This window comes from Carettochelys insculpta, chromosome 2 (genome assembly GCF_033958435.1).
Source record: "Carettochelys insculpta isolate YL-2023 chromosome 2, ASM3395843v1, whole genome shotgun sequence".
Taxonomy (NCBI): domain Eukaryota; kingdom Metazoa; phylum Chordata; order Testudines; family Carettochelyidae; genus Carettochelys; species Carettochelys insculpta.
The window spans coordinates 259246658-259268919 of NC_134138.1; the positions used below are offsets into that span (position 1 = coordinate 259246658).

The 22262-nt window shown below is 46.2% G+C and overlaps 1 protein-coding gene across 6 annotated transcripts in view; it reads left to right on the plus strand.

Annotated features, from left to right (window-relative positions):
* DIP2C (disco interacting protein 2 homolog C) overlaps nucleotides 1–22262 on the plus strand; it is a 489268-nt gene that overhangs the window by 315114 nt on the left and 151892 nt on the right. The gene's annotated exons all lie outside the window — the stretch shown is intronic.

The window sequence follows — 22262 nt, forward strand, 5'->3', positions numbered from 1 at the left end:
GCCGCAGGAATCGAAAGCACTCTTCCAAACAGGAAAATAAGAAAAGGCCCCCCCTGCCCCAGCTTTCGACGTCCTGTTTCAAAAGAGGACATGTATAGATGCTCTGCATCTCTCTCTTTCAAACGAGTGGAGTCCGCCACAGCGGCAATCAGCTGTTGGGCAGAGACATGTTGCCCAGCTCATGCGGGGCTCTATGGCCTGTGCGTGCAGCAGCCCTGAAAGCAGCATGCTCCTAGAAACCCCACTGCAGGAAGCTGAGAGCGTGCAGGCAGCAGCCATCTCACGTGGTGCCCCTGCACACCTCAGCAAGACCCCCAGTGGCTACCGGAGCAGCATGGCCACCAGCCAGCGATGTGAGGAGTCCCAGGGTCTCCCACCTGTGACTGCACCCAGGGCTCCAGCCAGGGGGGAAAAAATGTGCCCCCTCGTGGACCAAGAATGAGCTCTGCCACTTGCTGGGTCTATGGCAGGAGGAGGAGGTGCTCCAGATCATGGACATGAAGCAGAGGAATACGGCCACTTTCGCCCAGCTGGCCAAGGGCTTGAGTACCTGGGGTCACCCTGCCTGCACTCCAGACCAAGTGAGGAGCAAGGTCAAGGAGTTGCGAAAGGGTGACACCTGGGCTTGAGACTCAGCCAGCCAGTTAGGGGCCCTCCAGCTTCGTGCCTGTATTACCGGGAACTCTGCACCATCTTGGGCCCCTGGGACACCCCCTCCCCAGCAGCCCTCCTCAACACCTCTGCTGAGGAGCCGCATCTCAGAGACGTGGAGGAGCCGGGACCCTCACACAGCCCTGCACCACCTGGGCCACAGCTAGAGCCAGCCTCAGCCGGGGAGTGGTCCAGCAAGGAGGGGGACCTTGTCATAGAACTTCCCTCCTGCACCTCCAGCCAGTCATCGGCCAACTGGGCACCCCACAACCTCGGCAGTGGACCCTCAGGTATGTACCCAACACGACACAACCCGGAGCATAGAGTGGGGGTACCAAAACCACCTAAGGGCCCCCTACACCCCCAGCAGACCCCGGCTGGCCACAGCCCAGCCAGACCACAGCTCTCAGGACAGTGGCATGGCTCCCAGTGCCCTTCAGCACCCGCAGACAGCGCTGCACTCTGCCCCTGGGGGAAGGGATGGGGGGTGGGCTGCACATGGGGGCTGCCCACTGGGTTATCCCGCCCTCGACGGGGAACAGGGGATGGGGACCCGCCGCCCATGGGGGGAAGGGGGTGTGAGCCACAGGGCAGGGTCAGTACTGAAGGCCTGTTCCTCTCTTCCCTCCTGTTTCTGCAGCTGCACCATCAAAGGGCCGGGACAGCCTTGCCTCATCAGTCATCCTGGAGAGCCCCCCGGAGCTGAGGGACAACAACTGCCAGCCAGAGCCACCCTGAGCACCAGGACATCCCTGCTCCTGGAGGAGCCAATGCTGCGTGGTGGAGGACCCCCACCTCATTGCCTCTGTCCAGCGGCAGGTGGAGCTGGCAGAGCTATGCCTCCGGTTGAGGAGGGGGAGGCTGTCTGTTGCTAGCCAGCTTAGGGGGAGTTCATGGGGACATTCTGGGATGTGGCGGCCACCTACTGGGAACTGCTGGCCTGGATGTCCTCCCATCCCTGCTGCCCCCCTGCTGACCCTCCCGCTGCACCTTTTTTTGTGGCTCCATGAGGCTGGCCGCCGGTGTCCCCCTCCTCCTGTACATAGTGAGACCCCCCCTTCTTGTACATAGTTAGTCCCCTTCCTTGTCCTGTAAATAGTTTCTGGCTATGTCAGGCATGGGAGGTAATAAGCACATGTTTTTGTAGTGCACAATATAACCGTTTATTTTTCCCACAACCCTGCGTGCTGTGTGCTTGGTGGGGGGCAGTGTGTGGGGTGGTGGTGACATGGGGTTGGGGGGAGTGTGCGGCAGACCTGCTGGGGGTGGCTATGGCAGTGCTCACTGGGGCCCCTATACAGAGTACTCACACAGGGCCTCCCGGATGCAGACCCCCTCATGGTAGGCCTGGAGGCTAGGGTCGGCAGCCAGCTTGGGGGTAGCCCGCGCTGGACTTGTCCACCCACCCCTGAAGGAAGGCTTCCCCCTTGTTCTCCACAATATTATGTAGAGTGCAGCACATGCTGGTCACCTGTGTGACCTTGAGGACACCCACTTCCAGATGTGCCCAGAGACAGCACCACCAACCCTTCAAATGGCTGAAGGTTTTGCTTAACCACATTGTGGGCATGGTTGAGCTGAGCATTGAACCACTCCTGGTTGGGGGGTGGGGTGGCCCGTGTAGGGCCGCAGGAGCAGATATGCCACATCAGCCACCAGGCAGAGGGGCACAATGGTGTCCCCTAGCGGGATCTACCTCTGGGGGACATAGGTCCCCATCTCCAGCCAGCAGCACAGGCCTGAGTTCTGGAAAACCCGCATGTCTGCAGGGCTAGTGGCAGCTACACAGGCCTCAGGCTTTGCAGACCGAGGGTGTTGGGGAAGGGCCCTTTAACAGAGCGTCTTGCTGTGGCCCTGGAAGGGCTTCACCACCAGGCGACCCCATCCGCTGCTTTTCCTGGCCCTTTCTTTCGAAAGAGGGTGTGGGTGAGTGTAGACACCCTCTTTGGATGGCCTGTATGGCTCCATTTGAAAGGGAGGTTAGCCCTTTCAACAGTGCAAATTGATGACACCAGCCCCGGCTTGTGTATATACACGCTTCTTCAAAAGGGCATCTTTCGATTTCTCTCTTTGGAAAGGTGCCCTTTTGAAGAAGCGCTCTAGTGTAGACGTGGCTTTGATGATTTTCTTGGGTTGGGTTTCACCCCTTTTGTTCAATGCCCTATTTCATGGGAGAAATGACAAGGAAAGAACTGCATTGTTATTGCTATGTAGATGACAATCAACTTTTTATTCTTTCATTTGATCCAACTGGTGGAATATCACCAGCAAGCCTGGCTGAGATGGTAATTTGGATGTGAACAAATTAGTTGTATTTCAGTCTAGGTATGGAGAAAAATAACTGTCTCATTTGCTGAGGGGGCTTCATCCAGTCTTTGTCTGAGAGCTTTACATTTTGGGGGTCCTGGATTACTTCATGAATCACAGCTGACACCCTTTTTCAGTCCATGTCAGATAAGGCAGTTACAATCACCTTTTTCCTAGGTAGACCTTGATAGTTAACTAGTTATTACACTGTGAAAAGTTACTCTTGTAGGCATCTGAGAACTCCATATATGATGCAGAACATGGCAGATAAATTCATGGAGTATAGATCTATTAATAGCCAGGATGAGCAGGAATGGTGTCCCTCGCTTCTGTTTGCCTGAAGCTGGGAATGGGTGACAGGGGATGACTAACTTGATGATTACGTCTTCTGTTCATTCCCGTTGGGGTACTTGGCATTGGCCACTGTCAGAAGACAGGCTACTGGGCTAAATGAACCTTTGATCTGACCCAGTATGGCTGTTCTTACATTGCCTGCTCAGCTGGCAGAGACTATGCAACAACAGTTGCCTATTTGTCTTTAAGTGCAACTCAGAGTGTTCACGTTAATATATATATCCCTGTGATTCCCTGAAATAATTATATTAGTTTAAAGTCCAATGTAGTTTAAACTGTCACAATTTTCTCATAGCAAGGAGGACTGAAGATTTGCGTATCCTGGAGTTTTTGCAACAGTTTAATACCGAATTCTTCTACGTTGCTTTTCACCCATAACTCTCAAGTGCTTTACAGAGTTCAGCAATGTTATCCCCATTTAACAAATAAGGACACTGAGGCAGAGGGTGGAAAATGTCCTGACAAACATCAATCAACAAAACAATAGGTGAGCTGGTAACTAACCCCCTGTGTCTTTGGCCCCAGTCCAGTGCTTCATCTAGTCTGCCACACCGCCTCTCTCATGCTCCCAGCCCAGCCCCCAGTGGCACCCCCAGATAAGGCAGCTGCTTGGTTCCCCTCCCCTTGCTGCTTGCGGGACCCGGGAAGCTAACCAGCCATAAGCTGACCGGACTGCAACATAAAGCAAAAGTAGCCTTGCATTTCAGAAAGCTCTAGCAATATTAGCATTCCCTAGTCAAGTGTTACACGTAGTAGTTGCATGTTATCTCTTTGTTGGCACTGTGTTCTCAAGACACTCCCAGTGCAGTCACAAGCACTACTTCAGAAAGGTCCAATCCTACTTTTGCCATTTGCCTTTTCAGTTTTTATCATTGCCCCACTTGCACCATCCTAGGACTTATCGTGAGTTCCACTGCTGGCATGGAAAGTGTGGCATGATAACTATATACTTCTAGCATTCTTGGATGTAAAAACACAGGCCTCCCAGCACTTCTTTTGTGCACAGAGGGATGCAGACAGGTATGCTCCCTGGACTCAACTATTGCCTGTTATGTGATAGTAAAACTCACAGCCTTTTGTAGAGGACACAAAATTCAGTCCATGCACTAGTCAAATTTATTCGTCCTTCCCCAGGAAACCATCTCCTCTTCTGTGGCAGGCCATAAAATAAAATTCAATTTAATTTTCAAAAGTATGGAAGTCCTCTTTGCGAAGTGAATTAGGAGCCTAAGTCTAATAGCAAGTTAGCAGGACTTAGGTGCCTACATGCCTATGGAAATTTGGGCCCTTAAGAATGGCCATACCGGGAAGACCAAGAGAACATCCAGCCCAGTATTCTATCTTCTGTCAGTGGGCAGTACCAAGTACCCCAGAGGGAATGAATAGAACAGGGAGTCATCAGATGATCCATGCCCTGTTGCTCGTTTCCTGCTTCTAGGACGCAGGCTCCAAAATTGCTTTCTAGAATAGTTTATCCTGGAGCACTGAGGAACACCACAAGATTATTTTATATTTAGCCTGCAGGACCTTCAATCTAAATGAATGGCTTATTAGAATAGGATGATCTTACGTTAGGGAGGGAGTTGATTGTATTACTTCTAGTATAACTATCACTCCTAGTGTGGTTGAAATGAAATAGGAATCAGAACAGTTTCTACAACTTCTCTACCTACTTCCACTCCTTGAGCTGTTATCAGAACAATCAGACACAGCCTCACAATGCCCGTCATCCACAACAATGTAGTAACAATAGAGAAATTCACTTTGCTTCAGGTCATCAAAAATGCAGGTGCTGAGGCTGTTTTCTAGTTACCAACGCTTGCCCTGTATGGGATGAACATAGCAGTGTCAGAGATCACCAACCACCTAGGCACTTGACAGCAACCCTTGAGGTGCTCTCAGCCCAAGAGACTGATGAGACCACATTAGCCGCTCTAACACCCGTCACCGCCAATTAACACATCTTGGTCCTGCTTATAATAAACACTGGTGCCAAATTATCTCTAATCATAGTACTTATGTGCAGCATCTTTGGAAATTCCCACTCAGCATATCCTTGGTTTCACTGGAAAACTATGGCAAAGGTCCCATTAAAGTCACAGGAGACTTTCAGCTACCAGTCAGATTTAAAGCAGTGATTGCCACCTTTTTTTTCCCCTTTGCATAGCTCTACTGTGCTCAGGACTGACTAATCTACAGTTTTCAAGTACTAGCCAAAAGTTAGCCCTACTGACACTTACTCCTCTATTCCTGTCTCCCAAGAAATGAAGCATCCCCTGTGTTTAATTACTCATGTCAAGCTAAGCCTATGCACCTCTGCTTTAGGGCCTAGGATGGCTCTCAGTTTGTTTATTGAGATAAAGCTGTCCCTACTAGCATCAGCTGCATCACTGTTCTTAGCTACAGTTTGACACTCTTCCGGTAGCTATACCAATTACTTATATAAACATAACTGTCTTTCTCTTATTCCCAAGCCACCTTTATTTGTCTGTTAGAAGACTTACCTAGTATTGCTCAGGTCTTTCAGGGCAGTAGGCTGAGGGAGTGCAGGAGTCAGGGTTGAAGAGGAGCTCAGTGCCAGGGAATGCTGGAGAAAGAGCAGAGCATTGGGAAATGGGGGTGAGGGTGGGACTCAAGGCACAGGGGTGGAGGTGGCTGGCGTTTTCTACCCAGGAACAGCCTGGCATGGTGAGAGCTATGCTGCCAGCCAATTCTTGCCTGGAGCTGAGGCACTTGCTGTTCCCCTGTGGTCATTCTGGAGTCTAATTATGCCCCCTTGTTTGGTGCCCTGGTGGGTTCATTTGTGAGTCCCTGCTATCACATCGCTCCCTTTCCATTTGATAAGAAACAATCACATTTCACACGCATCCCCTTGTCCTGGAGCAGCCCAACCGTGACCTTGCTGTAAGTTAGGATTAGGGGAAGCTGCATATTTCACATCTACTAGAGCTGGAAGGGACGTCTGGAGGTCATCTACTCCAGTCCCCTGTTTTCTTGGCAGGACCAAGCACCATCCCTGATATCTATTTGCCCTAATCCCTAAGGATTGAACTCACAACTGTGGGTTTAGGAGGCCAATGCTCAAACCACTGAGGTATCCCTCACCCCCAAAACTAAATGGCCCCCTCCAGGGCTGAGCTCACAACCCTGGGTTTAGTGGGCCAAGGCTCAAACCACTGAGCTATGCCATTACATTTGGTGGTCTATTACATTTGGTGGTCCAAGCTCTTACGGTTTAGGAGAAGTTCTTGAACAAATGGACTCATAGGTGGACAGATGGTCACACAGACAGACACACAAACCCTCTCAAATATGTAGTAGATTTATCCATCTGTTGTGCTAATGATGTTCAGAATCCTAGACTGTGAGATCTGTGGGGTACAGGCGGTCACAGTTTTACTGATCATAAGGTGCCTTACAGAGGCGAGCTCTCATCCTTAAGGGGTCCTCCAGGAGCTCTGACAATATAAATAATATATAGATTACCTCTAATAAGAAATCCTCTGGCATTCTGAACTCATTACTGTAGAGTGTCAAGGTTTTTTCCAATTATTCATGCAATTCAAACTGTATCTTGTCTTTTCAAATCAGATAATGGGAAAAATAAGTGAGGAGGGGGTGGGATTGAAATGAGTCAGCATGAAGGGTTGAGAAGGCTTGGGTGGATATACAGATGCGTCTTAGATTTGTAGGTTGATGTGAAGTGAAGTTGGAAGACAAGAATGGGAAAATGAAGGTAAAAACTGGAAGCTGATGGAAGGAGGTAAATAAGGCCTGCATTTTCAGTGACTGGAGACATGGGTCCCAAATCAGCTTGATTTGCAAGAAGGGCTGAGCATCTGCAAGAAGGGCTGAACATCATTCACAGTATCTGAGATTGGGGCACACAAAAATGCCGGTTACCTTTTGAAAACATAGGGTTCAAATCCAGAAAATGAGAGGAAAGGAGCACACCAGGCAGAGAAAATAAAAACAGTTAACAGAAAAAATAAAAGTAGATGTGAGGCAATATCTTTTATTGGACCAATTTCTGTTGGTGAAAGGGACAGGCTTTCAAAATAATCAATATGACATTGTAAAAGGAAAGCAACTGGAACCAATAGAAGAGTTGAAGGAGGAAGCTGAAATGAGGCATTAGTTACAGTTTAAACAATTGTAAACAGAAAATAGAATGCTAAAAAGTTTCAGTAAAGTGCTTGGGTGTCTATATCCACTCTCACCCACAGTGAATGTCTGAAAGGTTTCATTGCTTCTGCTGGAAATAGGAAAGGTACCTTGTGGGTGGTATTCGTTCCATTCTTACATAAGATCTCTTAAAATGAATTGTACAAGAGAAGACAAAGAGTGTTAATAAAATTTGCAACAGATGCTAGATTAGAAGTTTGCAAAATATGAGCAAGAACAGGGAAATAAAAATTCAGTGGAAACTGTGAACAGCAAAAGTCAGATTCAGCTAGGAAAAATGTAAGTATACAGAGAGAGAGACATGGCAAAGGGCTCAGTGAAAAAAGAAAGTGAAAAGCAAATCGGCCCGCAGCAGAGAATTAAACTGCAGCTTTGATACTCCCACACCTGGAGTATTTCCTTTCATTTTAGTCACTCCCTTTCCAACAACAAAAGCATCAGTGTGTTGAGAGGAGTGACCTGTGAGGAATGATTCAAGAACTTCATTCACTCAGGCTGTTCAGCAAGAATGAGCCAGCTCTACATGTGTTCAAAAGGTTGAAATCTATTTGAGAGCGGTAGAGCTAAAGCTGGAATTTGGCCCCAGCAGAGTTTGCAATTTGATTGGAGGGAACACAGAATATGAGAAAATGTAAGCTTTCATTAATAATCATAGTTACATTTCCAGCTCTGCCCTTAAAAGGATAGGCTTGAAACTGTGAACTGATTGTTATGAACCCCAGTGTTTTCACTGTTATTCCCCTAGAGATAAGACACGATTTGGGTCCTTCCGGACACCAATCGCCACAGAGCTGGCTTTTTGGGATCACATGTCTTTCAGTTCTTAGGAAGACCAGCAATTTGTTTTCAGCTTGGCTAGTGATTAGGGGGTTGGTGCTATCACTAACGATCTACACAGGAGTTGGAAGGTATAATTTGCACCTCAAGGAGAAATATCCACATTAGCTCTGATCAAGCTAATGTGCCAGAAATAGAAATAAAGCCATAACAGGTAAGTTCCTGAGTACAATCTGCCATTGTGGGGCAGCTAGCTCCTACTGCTGCGTTTATGCTCTTTTGTAAGCTATCATGGGTATGTTTCGAACTGGAAAGTGTATGTGAAGCTTCAAGTTTAGATGGGCCTGAGGCTGTCACAGATTTCTTTCTGGCCACTGCTGGAGGCTGTAGTGGCTGCTCTACTGAACAGCCAGTATGGCTACTATCAAGGCAACTCAGCCATGTGAGTGCCAACAATCTAGTGCCTAGGTATGAGACTGTGAAAAAGGTCTCCTCTGTGCCACTCCCTGGCCTGGCGCAGCTGATTTTGGTCTTAGTTGACTCACAATCTTTCTGTCATAGCTTCACTTCACGAGGAGAACAACACCTAATTGTCACAAGCCACTTCTGATCTAAGTGGTGGTGGTTTGTAAATCCTTATGTGTATGCTGAAAAGCACAGTAATGTGCATACAGCCCACCAGGGTCTGGGGACCTCATCAGAGTTCCCATTCCCCCTTGGTTGTCTGAAAAATTATCCTTGCATGGTGTTATGGTTTTTCTTTTTTAATATTTGCAGCTGTTAAAATCTGGGTCCAGATAGTGCCAGGGAAGAGTGGTTATGACCACCTTAGAAAATTATTAGAAAATTGGAGCTACATATCTCCTAAAACTGGAAGGGACCTCAGGAGGTCATCTAGTCCAGTCCCCTACCATCCTGGTAGGACCAAGCACCATCTCTGACATCTATTTGCCCCAATCCCTAAATGGCCTCTTCAAGGATCGAGCTCACAACCCTGGGGTTTAACAGGCAAATGTTGGAAGCCGTGAGCTATCGCTCCCCCCACCCTTTTTTTAAACCATCCCTGATGTCTATTTGCCCTAATCCCTAAATGGCCTCCTCGGGAAGGTGCTCACAACCCCAGGTGTAGCTGGCCAATGCTCAAACCACTGAGCTATCCCTCCCCCCATTTCTTTGCCCTCAAATAAACAATTGAATCAATGTTATGTATAAAAAAGCATGCTGAGTAAGATCTTTATGAAAGCTTTCAGTGACCAAGCATGGCAGTGGGTTGCTACCTCAATTAGACAAGTTATCTGCAAGCACCTGGCATCATACAACCCAGATTGTACAAATGATGAACCCTTAGGATTAATGGGAAAACAATGAGACATCCCAACTAGGGTTTCCCCTCTCTAAATAACGAGGAGCCCCCATGCTGCATGGGGAGGAAAGAGGTTTAAGTGTTGAGCCACAATCTGAGGGTCTGTCTCAGAGTTAGAAGGCCATCTGTGTACACTGGGAAACTGCACAAAGGCAATTGGCAATTTGTATTGGAAAAGGAAATTTATCTGCTGCAGTAGTGCAAAGTTGCACTTCTGTTTATTTTCTGTGTCACTTGAATGTGTTTGCTTTCCCTTTGAATGAGTGGCTTTTTGTGTGTGAACTTTCTATTAACTAAACCTTTCCTTTATTTTTATCCCAACTGGGTGTTCATTGTGCAAACTGCATGGAGCATGTGTGACAAAGTAATTGGGGTCGGGGGGGGTCTGGTCTCACCACTTTGTGATGAACCAGAGGAGAAAAGGGCAAGTGTCTAGTAATGTTTTGGGGTGGATGAATCTGGGGAGACTTGGACCAGGAAGTCTATTGGGATTAATGCTGCAAGGCTAGGCTAGAGGAAGCTAGGAGAAGATTAATATGTGTGTGGGTTGTGATCCATAGCAGTATACCATTAAGGTGCTCAAAGTGGCAAGGCACTTGGCAGAATTCTTCCCTGGTTGAGTGATTCCCGGAAAGTCACAACAGTTACCCAGAAACCCCTTTTCATCTTCAGCAGGAAAACAGGGGCTAAACACTGGACCTAAACAGACCTTAGATTCAGTCCCATGTAATAAGTTAGTTAAACGTGTGATGAATTGTATAGAGCCATTTTCCTGAACCTTCCTTCCTATTCCACAGGCCAGTCCTGAGCCCTGTGGCATTATTGTGAGAATAGGAATTGGTTCCACAAGATGATGGAAAGGTTTTCTCCTTCAAGTCCACCCACAGAAAAGCAAAAATAGCGCTTGGGAGAGGAATTATTTGAGGCACAAAGAAGAAGTAGGTAAAATTAAGAAGGGAAAGAATGTAGGCTGCATCAGAATAAGCTTCCTGACAGACCTATTATGCTGTGGCATAAACTCCTTGGAGGAAGAGAGAGAAATACCATTACATGGGACATTTATAAGTGCAATGCACAAAACACTAGAAACTGTTAGAGAATCATCCTGTCTTGGTAGAGGAAAAACTAGAGACTTCTCGGTCTCTATCCATGATTCGTACATACTGCTTGCTTGGGTTCAGGATATGGCAGGGGTCAGTCCTGCTATGGCAATTTCTTTTGTGTCAGAAGGATAAACAAAATAGCAATGAACATTTTAAGGGAGAGGTTTATTGGACTTTAAAATTGGTTACAGAGTTAATAAAAACAGTACTTTAACCCATACATTTTATTTGAAATACAGGAGCAGGCAGATTTTACTCTTTTGATCCTAGCAGCACACCACTCTTATCTGAGATAGGTGAAGAAAGTGAACATAGAAAAATTATTTACCTTTTCCCATAATACAAGAACTAGGGGACACCAAATGAAATTGATGGGTAGTAGGTTCAAAACTAATAAAAGGAAATTTTTCTTCACACAGTGCACAGTCAACCTGTGGAACTCCTTGCCGGAGGAGGCTGTGAAGGCCAGGACTCTATTAGGGTTTAAAAAAGAGCTCGATAAATTTTTGCAGGTTAGGTCCATAAATGGCTATTAGCCGCGGTAAAGTATGGTGCCCTAGCCTTCAGTACAAGGGCAGGAGATGGATGGCAGGAGATAAATCACTTGATCATTGTCTTCTGTTCTCCTTCCCTGGGGCACCCGGCATTGGCCACTGTCAGCAGACGGGATACTGGGCTGGATGGACCTTTGGTCTGACCCAGTATGGCCATTCTTATGTTCTTATGAGATAAAAAAAATGAATGGATTAGAGATTTTTGTTAAGGTTGTGATGGGCTGTATGGTAAATTAGACAAAATTAGACATTTTCATGTGCTAGATATGCAGGAGAACTATCTGGTAAAAGACCACAAGACCTGGCACAGGAGACCTTGGGTCCCATGAGAGTGAAGGTTTTGCACAATGGGAAGCAAGTAAGGGCACTCCAGCAGTGTGATTTGCTAACAGTTATAACGTGCTGTAAGATATCACGCTATTTCTTTATATCTAGAAATGACTGAACCTACCCATCAAATGACAATTGCATTCTTGCTTGGAACTGTAAGGTTCATTTCCTTGCAGGATTTCCCTAACCTGAACTGAGCCTGGGAGCCTCTGAGTTTTCTACTGTGCCTGAAGGTAAATGGAGCCCATGGGACAAGGGAAGCTTGATGTGGAGGAAGATGGAAACTTATTGTAATGAAAAGATTAGAGGTTTGGAGGAGCTTCAATGTGAGAGTTGTAGAGTACATGTTTCCTTAATACATAGTTCACAAGAGACTTTTCTTTGAACACAGAGCACATAGATGTCTGGGGATTGCAACTAAACCCTTTATCCTCCTTCCTGTTTGACCTCCTTCTGATGGCCTGATTCTGACACCAGAGATGAATGGGAAACTACATCCTTTCATGTAGTCAGAAATATCAGAATGCTAGAAATTTAAACTTCCAATTTATGACTCCTTAGGAGCTTCTTATCCCTTGAGAATATACCCAACCTCATTATCCTACAGTGCAGAGGATTAATACGCTGTGTTAATCCTCTATTCGTTCAACACAGGTCCTGTTATCTATATGGTCCAGACTTCCTCCCTCTTCAAAATGAGACCCACTCACCCTCTGATGCCTATGAGCATTTAAAACGGGCATCCTCTGAACTATCCAAAGCTCCTGATTCCCATCTCACCTGCTTTTGTCAGGACTGCAAACCAAATGCTGACTGTCCTGTCTCCTTCTGGCTTGTTAACAGAGTTGCGGGGTGGCGAGGGTCATACCCTAGGACCATAGCAGTGTGAATATAAGTCAACTTTGTCCATAGAATGAATTGGGAAATGTAACAGTGAGATTGCCACCCAGTCTCTTGACAAGCTCTTTGACACACAGAACATACAACTGTGAAAACAGATTGAGGAATAAATGTAGGAAAGGTTGAGATGGTGTTGCTGTTTGACTATTGCTGGGCATTAGTCTCTTCAAGTGTCCTTGTATCTATGGTGTTTCATTTAAATCTGGAGTATAGCATGATGGCAGGCTACAAGATAAACCAAATGAAAAACAGAAGCCATGCTAAACAGAACATCTCTTGGGAAAGTTTAGAAAACTAGCCCTACCGACAGAATAAAGAATCTGCAGCCTAGGAGTAGTACACTGCAGACAAGCAAATGGATGCAAAAGGAAAGACAGTTTGCTTGCCATGGGACGCTCTGGTCATTGGATCTGGAGGTGAGCTAAGCTTCAGGAAGCATGAGTTCTGTTTGCGGTGATGCCTCTGACCTGTTATATGGTCCATGTCGTTTCTAGGCTCTTGTTTCTGCAGCACAACCTTTGTCTCTCTTGTCTATTTAAATTGTAAGCTCTTTGGAATAGGAAATTTCTCTTTGTGGGGGTTTTGTACAGAACTAGCATGATAGAACCTGATCTCAATTACTATATTATATCAATAATAATGTGAGGAAATATTATCAGCCCATACCTAGGTATGATTGTTGAACCAGGAACAAGAAATTGACCATTACTCTGGTTGCAATTTGATTCGCTATTTAAGATTACTTTTAAAATTACACTTTACCTCCCTAATCTTTCACAGAGGGAGTAGAATAGAATGGGAGGGGGGAAGGAATGAACCAATGCAGCAAAGAAAAGAGGCTGAGGAAGGAGTTGATTTATCCAAATTTTTCTAAATATTATCAGGCAGCCTAGGAAAACTACTTGTCAGATTAAATAATGAATATCGTACAAGCTGCATGAGCATAAGCTGAGCAATTAGCCTTCCCAATCATGCCACTTTGTTCTCTGCCAGTTATTGATTCTCCAGGAATAAAAGCACAAATTGGATCCAATATGTGGGTCAGCCAAACTGTAACAGTGCAGTAGAATAGAAGAGAAAGAACTGAACATTAATACCTGCCAGTCTAGACAGGGGTGATATTTTATTCAGTACTTTAGATGTTATATTGAGCTTTTCTTGTGAAAAGAGTCGGGTGGGAACAGGGAAGATTTTGTTACCTAGCTGAGTGCTTTGAGGGGTCAGGACCTGGAATCGTTTCATCAGCTTTAACAGAGTAGTCTGGATAGAACAGACTTCTTCATAAAAGAATATTCCTTCTGAAAACATTTTCTTTTCCCTACACCCAGTCCTTTTCAGTAGGCCTGAGTGAACTGCATCACACCGTGTCTGCGCTGGAAAATACGTTAGACATTTATGGAACGAGCCTATTGTATGGAGTACAAGAATATAAGAAAAGGGATAAGGGAGAATGTTCTTGCAAGATTATCAAATGATTAATTCCAAGGTTGAAAATAATGATTTATTGCAATTTTAATTGCATTATTAAGCAACAATAGAATACCTTTTATTTAATTATTTTGGATGTTTTGTACATTTTTAAATATATTGATTTCAATTACAGCATAGCATGCAAAGTGTACAGTGCTCACTTTATATTATTTCTGATTACAAATATTTGCACTATAAAACAATAAAAGAAATGGCATTTTTGAATTCACCACATACAAGTAGTCGAATGCAATCTGTCATGGAAGTGCAGTTTACCAGTATAGAATTATTTTTTGCATAGCTGCACTTAGAAGCAGTTAGCTAGTTAGTAGGCATCCTTCGATCCCGAGGGATCATGGGTTTGCGCCCCAGTTGGACTGATTCGAGCAGCGTCTTTTGTGGCTGTGCAATCCAATCCGGGAGTGGCAGTCCTTTCCGCACTGTGAGCAGCAGTAGGCAGATGTCTCTCAGGTATCACGGGCACGGATCTTCCTGAGGGCTCTCCTGTCTTCCGCTTCCTTCACCAAGGTAGTTTCATACACAACAACAGCTTCCTTCACTCCCTGTTTCCAGGCATGCCTGTCTGAGGCGAGCGAATGCCAGGTGTTTGCACTGATAGAGAGAGCGCTGAGATCACGCTTGCACGTGCCCTTGTAGCGCAATTTAGGTCGCCCTTTCGGCCTCTTTCCAGACGCCAGTTTGCCGAAGAGGAGGTCCTTTGGTATTCAGCCATCCGTCATGCGTGAGACATGGCCCAGCCAGCGCATACACCTCTGTTTGAGAAGCGTGAACATCGAGGCAGTGCCTGCCCTCTCAAGCACTGTGCTATTGGGGACTTTGTCCTGCCATGAGATACCGAGTATGCGCCTAAGGCAGCGCATGTGGAATGTGTTGAGCCACTGCTCTTGTTTTGAGCGCAAAGTCCATGTTTCACTGCCATACAGCAGTGTGCTCAAAACACAGGCTGTGTGGACCTGCACCTTGGTGTGTACAGTGAGCTTATTGTTAGCCCATACTCTCTTTGTCAGCCTGGAGAATGTTGTGGCGGCTTTTCCAATGCGCTTGGATCTTGCTATCAAGTGACAAGTTATCCAAGATTGTCGAGCCTAAGTACACAAACTCATGGACGACTTCCAGTTCGTAGTCTAACACATTGATAGATGGCTCGTTACCCACATTTTGGCCCATCACCTGGGTCGTCTTTAAGCTGATTGTGAGGCCAAATTCCATGCATGCATCCGCAAAGTGAGTTAGGAGCGACTGCAGTTCCTGCTGAGTGTGAGCAGCACTAGCTGCATCGTCAGCAAAAAGGAACTCCCTTAGATGCTTCGTAAGCACCCTGGTCCTTGCTCTAAGCCTCGACAGTTTGAAGAGGTTGCCGTCCATTCTCGTGCGGAGAGAGATGCCCTCTGTAGCAGTTCCAAAGGCGTATTTAAGCAGAACTGCAAAGAAGATGCCGAACAGTGTTGGAGCCAGCACAGACTCCTGCTTCACTCTGCTGAGAATCTCAAAGGGTTCAGATGTGTATCCATCATATACGATGGTCCCCTTCATGCCTTCATGGAAGGCCCTAATAATGCTGAGCAGAGTTGGGGGACAGCTGATCTTAGCCAGAATTGCGAATGAACCTTTTCTGCTGACGAGGTCAAATGCCTTGGTCAGGTCGATGAAGGCAATATACAGAGGTTTCTTCTGCTCCCTGCACTTTTCTTGTAGTTTCCTAACAGAGAAAACCAAGTCTATGGTGAACCGTTCAGCTCTGAACCCACACTGAGACTCAGGGTAGACTCTCTCCGCAAGAACGTTGAGCCTCTTCAGAACAACATGTGCAAATAGCTTCCCCACGGCACTGAGAGGGGAGATGCCACGATAGTTGTTACAATCGCTTTTGTCACCCTTGTTCTTGTAGACAGTAACGATGTTAGCATCCCTCATATCTTGCGGTACGCTGCCTTCTCTCCAGCATTGGCAAAGTATTCCATGCAGCTCTGAAGCTAGGGTACCACTGGCACATTTGAGGATTTCGGAGGGAATACCATCTTTCCCTGGGGCTTTTCCAGAAGAGAGTGCTTTTAGTGCGTTGCAGAGTTCCTCCAAGGTGGGCTCAGCATGGAGTTCAGTCATGGTGGGCAGAGGCTCGATGGCATTCAGGGCTTTCTCTGTAACTACGATCTCTCTGGCGTACAACTGTGAGTACTGTTCCACCCAGCATTCCATTTGCTTGGTTCTGTCCTTGAAGACCTCGCCTGTGGCCGACTTAAGTGGGGCAGTCTTTCTTTGTGATGGACCGATGGCCTGCTTGATCCCTTCGTACTTTCCTCGCATGTTACCAGCGTCCACGGCCTGCTGAATCTTGGAGCAGAGTTGGAGCCAGTAATTGTTGGCACACTGCCAAGCAACCTGCTGCACTTGACTCTGAGCAGACTGGAGCGCCTGCAGGTTCACCTCACTGGGAGAGGACCTGTATGCAGCCAGTGCCTGTCTCTTCTTCTCAATCAGGGGCGTCAACACTTCAGTGTGGGCTTCAAACCAATCAGCAGACTTGACTGTCTTCTTCCCAAAGGTAGATATCGCAGTATTATAGATAGCGTCCTGTAGCTGTTCTCATTTCTTGCTGATATCAGTGTTGTCTGGGCAGGGCGAGGCCTCTTCAAGTGCTTGGACAAACTCGCATACTTTTGAAGGGTCACGAGTCTTGCCAGTGTCAATGCGTGGCCTCCCTTCCTTTTTGGAGCAAAAGAATCTTCGCGGCTGGATGTGCACCTTACTACACACAAGCAAATGGTCAGTGTCACAGTCTGCACTGTGGTAGCTATGTGTCACCCTGACATTACCTAAACAGCTGCGTTTGGTGAGGACGAGGTCAAGCTGGTGCCAATGTTTCGACCTTGGGTGTCGCCACGAAACTTTGTGCTGGGGTTTGACGTTGAAGAAGGTGTTGGTTACACAGAGGTCATGTTGGGAGCAGAATTCAAGGAGTTGCTGTCCGTTTTCATTCATCTCCCCTGTTCCAAACTGTCCCAGACAGGATGGCCAGCTGTGGTGGTCGCTGCCAACTCTGGTGTTAAAGTCGCCAAGGATGAATAGCGGCTTATGGAAGGTACCTCACTGATGGCAATGCTAAGTTATTCATAGAACTTGTCCTTAACTTCCTGGGCAGAAGTTAAAGTAGGCGCATAGACGCTGAAGATGTTGACCATGCCCACTGGTGTTTGAAGCTGGATTTTCAGCATTCTCTCAGTTCCCGCATTTGGTGGTATGACTCAGCCAACTAGGCTGTTTCTGATTGCGAAGCCAACACCATGTTCCCTGGTCTCTTCTGGAGGCTTCCCGTGCCAGAAAAAGGAAAAGTCCTTGTCCCTGAGACATCCAGAGGACGATAGCCTTGTTTCCCGGAGGGCCACGATGTCCATCCTCAGTCTTCTCAGCTCGTTGTTAATGATTGCTGTCTTCGGGGGTTACTAATGCTCTGTAGGTCTTCTGTAAGACCCGGAGTCATGGTCCTTACATTCCATGTGCCCAGCCTGAAGGCTGGATTATTTTGTTGTTTGTTTGTTTTGCCTGGTGTAAGGTTAACAATCCACCTGTCGGTGATTTCCTAAGCCCCACGCACCCAGTGGAGCAAGTGGACCGTGGCAAGGCAGCACCTACTTGGCTGGGGGCTGCCCAGCTTGAGGCGGGCGGTAGCTGCCCAATGAGATCCGAAGACCTGTCCCACCGTCGGAAGCAACCCCTGGCGCCTCACTCTACGCCAGTCAAGTGCAGTGGCTTAATACCAGTAACTGCTGCTTCCCGTGTTGTGTCACCACTCAGAAAGCGATGCTGAAGTCTCCTCTCCAGGGCGCAGGCCTGGGCAAGTAAGTTTGAAGAACCAGCTGATGCCCAGCAGCAGGTTCCCCCTCTCCACGCCACTGATGTAATCCAAGGGAAAGGCAAAAGCCAGTACAGCTTGGCACCAGTGTCGTCTCAGGAGCTGCCAGAGTGAGATTGAGCACAACCTCAAACTGCCTTACGGGCTCCATCTCCGGATTTTTCCTCGGGGTTTACTCCCAAAGCCTTTCCCATGACTAGGTATCGCTGCAAGGCAGCGGAGGTTTTAAATCAGAGTTTCCTTCTCCTGGGTGGGCGGCCTTCCCAGGCTTACGAGCCCCATCTGCCCAAAGCAGCTGGTTTTAAGGCGCCAGTCACCTGCCTTTGCCCCTTCTCCTGTCAGTGCAAACAGTTTCACCGGGCTTAGAAACTAAGCCACACGTGAAGGCCAGGAGCTGGACTTCGGTTGTCAGAGGCTATTGGAGACGCACGCCATGGGAGCATTTTATAGATTGTGGGAGCTTATCCCCGCTACCACCCCCGGCTATGACACCCCTTGAAACCACTTAGAAGCAAATCAGCGTAAAACATAAGAGCCTAAAAGTTCACTCAGACCTATTTCTTCTTCAGTCTATCATTAAGTGAAACAAGTTTGCTTACATTTGCAGCAGCTAACGGTCCCAGCTTCTTATTTACATTGTCATCATTGTGGCTGGAATTGTGGCCTTTCACTCTGGGACCGAGTATCTGACAGTCTTTCCCAGCCATGGTAATTTGAGAGGCCTAGCTCCTGTGGGCAGCAGATATAATAGGCACGGGGAGGTTCTGCCATACCTGACAGACCATCCCCCTGCCCCACCCTTTATTATGTGCCATGCAGGTGCCAGTAAGGGTGAGGAGACAGTAAGTGCCAGTCAGCTTCTTGAGTTTGTCAGTGATCTCTCTGGAGTCCAGAGAGATTGGTGATGAACCCAGAAAGCTGAGAAGCTAATGCCACATCCTCAGCCTCCCCAAAGCCACACTGGGGCATATCAAAATTGTCTTCACAGAGACAGTTTTCTCTTTGGTGTGTTGGGTCTGGGGAGGGGAGATGTAGCATGGCTGCTGTTGGCCCAGGCCTGTTCAGGCTGGGAGTGGAGTGGGGCTGGGGGAGCACTCTGGGTTTTGGCCAGCCTGGGACACCTACAGCCGAGTTGTGGCATTTGGGGCTTCTCTGAGGAAGGGGCTTGTGGCCCTGGCTGTGGGAGTGGGGAGGAGGTATGGGGGCTCCAGCCACAGGTGGCACAGGCAGAAGGAGAGGAGCAGGGAGTCAGCCTCCCCACAGGGGCTCCCCTACTACCTGTGCCATCCATTTGACACCTGTGGCCAGCACGATGGTTCAACCAAATGAAACAGCCTTTTCAAACCAAAGTGGTATTTATTCATTCACAGAAAGATACCACACACATAGAGGTAAAAACAACAAAGGTCTCTGTTCACCTTTCCCTATCTGACCCTTCATCTTACCTTGGTCTGCTTTGGTCTGTCTCATCTAACCCAATTACCTCCATCCGAGCATAGTGAAAAGCAGCCTTCCCCACTGCAGTTGCTGCCTTTCTGTCTCCCTGCTAGCTAACATGTTGCTTTCTGGGACGCCTCTGGCCAGTCCGTCAAACCCAAACCCTTTTGGGCTGTGTCTACATTACCACCTTCCTTCTAAAGAAGGATGGTAACGAAGCTGTTCGGAGTTTACTAATGAAGTGCTGCCATGCATAGGCAGCACTTCATTAAGCAAATTCCCCCTTGTGGCAACTCTGAAGATTTAAACTTCAAAGTACCGGCATGCGTCTAGCCACGGCGCACCTGCTGGTACTTTGAAGTGCCGAGGCATCTTCGAAGTCCCCTTACTCCTCATAATGCTCCGGCACTTCAAAATACCAGCAGGTGCGCCACGGCTAGATGCATGCTGGTACTCTGAAGTTTAAAACTTCAGAGTTGTGGCAGGCGAGAATTTGCTTAATGAAGTGCTGCCTATGCATGGTAGCACTTCATTAGTAAACTCTGAACAGCTTCGTTACCATCCTTCCTTCAAAGGAAGGTGGTAATGTAGACACAGCCTTGGAGATCCAGAGACTTCTAATTGTTTGGTAGCCTCCTTCATACCTTAGGAAGAATAAGCCGTTCGTAGTGACAGGTAGGAAGCTTTCCTCAGTAAACAGCTGCCCTTTCATTTTCTCAAGGTCTCCTGTTGGGGGTCACTTTTCTGACTTGTTTCCTTGAGCAAACTTCCATAGCGAGTACCCCACCATAAACACAAATGCAGGCATGATCTGCATCCATAAATATAAGATATTTTTATAAAATAAGGTATTTTTACACAGGTGTATGGAGACAGCTAGCGAATATCTGTGGTAACTTTGAAACTATTAAATTATTTAATTATAAATTTCATTTAACCTTTGTTTTTAGACTCATTTACTTTTTTATATCGACACATGCATGTTGCAATTGCTGAGTCTCAATGGGCTAAAAAGTTTTGTTAAACTAAATCTCCCCACAGGTATTTATGGGGTAGAAAATACTGTCTCCTCTTAAAAAAAGCTGACTTTGAAAAAACTGCCATAATTTTTGAGGCTTTAGAAACCAAAGAACTGAGAATTTAAAATCAAAACAAAACACTGATAATTCAAATAATGTATTTCCATCAGCTATCCTTTTCTCCTCAGGTGTGATGGTTACAACCTTATGGCCTCCAAAACCTTTAACTTGAAAGAAGACAATTTAGCTTGATAATTTCCCTTCCTGTTGTAATCAGTAAGATGTAACTTCTTCATTCGAGTAGTCTGAACTAAGGAAAAAATGGCAGGGTGACTTTTTTTTTGTAAACTTGCAAGTTTACTCCACTTTCAACTTTTAAAGTGGAAATTATATTTGCATTGCAGTTTATTTAAACAAAATGCTCTCCCTTGTTGAGGATATTCTAGTCCTACAGGTCTGAATGCTATAAGTGGAGAGATGTTATTGGAACAGTATCTTTAAAAAAATCTGAAGAAGTGGGTCTTATTACCTCATAAATTTGTTAGTCTTTAAGGTGCCACAGAACAACTTGTTTTTAAGAAACCACAGATGAGTAAGAAGTAATTTGTTTGATTTTTTTAACAAGCTTTTAATTTAAAGTAGTAGTTTAAAGAGGAAGGCTTAAGTTCTTTTCTAAGGGTTTGTCTTGACTGTGAAAGGAAATTCTAAAGCTTTTAATAATATTAGTGTTATAATCTTTCCTATAGTTCCTCTGTTTTGCCCTGCCAACCTTGCAACCCCTGTATGCATAATGTATTCACTTTCCTATTTCTCTTGTTTTTCCTGTCCCTCTTTCCTAGTTGTAAGTATGTAATCCACACAAGGTTTAAAACAACACAAGTTGTAGTTGAAAAATATTCTTGTTTTTAAGTCTTGGAAAAGAGCTTTTTAAAAATTCTTTTGCACTCTGAGATTATCGTAGATGAATGTGTACAAGGTAAAAACAAGCCCTTTCTTTTATTTATTAAGTGGTGGTATACCTCTTCTCCTTCTATCCCTTTTCCCCAAATGTAGGAGGAGTGATAGGCCAGCTGAGGAAAGAAAGTAGAATAATAGCACACTTTTCAGGTGTTGGTGCTGTGGTAATTAAGAACTTAGGGGGGCCAGTATGTTAAAATAAAATAAAACGACCATTGTGTATCTGCTTTTACCTCTGGGAAGAAACAGAAGCTTAGTAGAGCTCACTGAATGCTGGAAAAGCTCCTTACTGTGAAACTTTTGAGTTGTCTATTCAGCCCTGCATTTGTATAAAGGGGACGATAGAGAGCAGTGCTCAATGAAGTGCTATGCTCTAACTCCCCTGTGTGGGTGCAAATGTATGATCCTGAATTGGCGTTAATCTAGTCCGCACAAGGGAATTAGAGACAGCACTTAAGTATACACTGCTGTTCACAGTCCCTTAGTCTGTGAACACTGGGGCACTGCAGACGTAGTTTATATTCCGGAGAATCTGGGGGGACTGTTGTCAGTACCGTGGAAGTCATAAAGGCTGCACAATGAGCGTAGGCTTTTGTACCTAAGATGTCTGGGTCCTGATTGCTTTTCTTGCCCACCCCATCAAAAACCAATCATCATATTCTACACTTCCCAAAAGACTTGCAAAGTTTGAAGACTAATCAGTGGCAGAAGATGGACTAGCACTGTTTTCATCTCCTCTGTCCAGTGGTTTTACTGGGGTGTGGTCACTGCGTCTTTCATGATTTCTCACGTGCCTGTTATGTTTCAAGCATAGGTTTTATGTTCGCAGCTGATATGACTATTATGTAAACAAGATTCATTTAATAAATACAGATGAGCATCCTTTCATTAAAAGTCCTTGGCACACTACCAGATTGAAAAACAAGGATGTTTGCTGAGGTAGCTGTTGCTTTGAAACAGTTCTTAACGAGGATGTGCTCTAGG